At 49.0% G+C, this 396-nt stretch overlaps 1 protein-coding gene across 2 annotated transcripts in view; it reads left to right on the forward strand.

Annotated features, from left to right (window-relative positions):
• Positions 1-396, forward strand: part of Vwf (von Willebrand factor) — a 158,829-nt gene that overhangs the window by 47,873 nt on the left and 110,560 nt on the right. The window lies entirely within an intron of this gene.

A 396-nucleotide genomic window follows, 5' to 3' on the forward strand; every position in this document is an offset into this window, starting at 1 on the left:
AAAAAAAAAAAAAAAAAAAAAAGAGCAGCTCCAGAGAAGAGCTAAGTGGCAGTGGTGATGGTGACAGCCATGGAGATGGCCTATGGGGGTCTAGCCTTATCGAAGAGCTTCAGCAGTTGCTATGGGGTTTCAAAGATTTCCTTTGGGTGGGCTGGCACTTTGTCTTTTAGGTAAACCCTTAGGAGGGCTGGATAAAGTCCTAGCATCAATTTTTCCCTAGGTCGCCGGGCAGTGGTCGCTGGGCAGTGGTCGCCGGGCAGTGGTGGTGCGCGCCTTTAATCCCAGCACTTGGGAGGCAGAGGCAGGTGGATTTCTGAGTTCGACAGCCAGGGCTACCTACACAGAGAAACCCTGTCTTGAAAAACAAAACAAAACAAAACAAAAAAACCCCAAAAC

This window comes from Mastomys coucha, unplaced genomic scaffold (genome assembly GCF_008632895.1).
Source record: "Mastomys coucha isolate ucsf_1 unplaced genomic scaffold, UCSF_Mcou_1 pScaffold20, whole genome shotgun sequence".
In the NCBI taxonomy this organism is placed as follows: domain Eukaryota; kingdom Metazoa; phylum Chordata; class Mammalia; order Rodentia; family Muridae; genus Mastomys; species Mastomys coucha.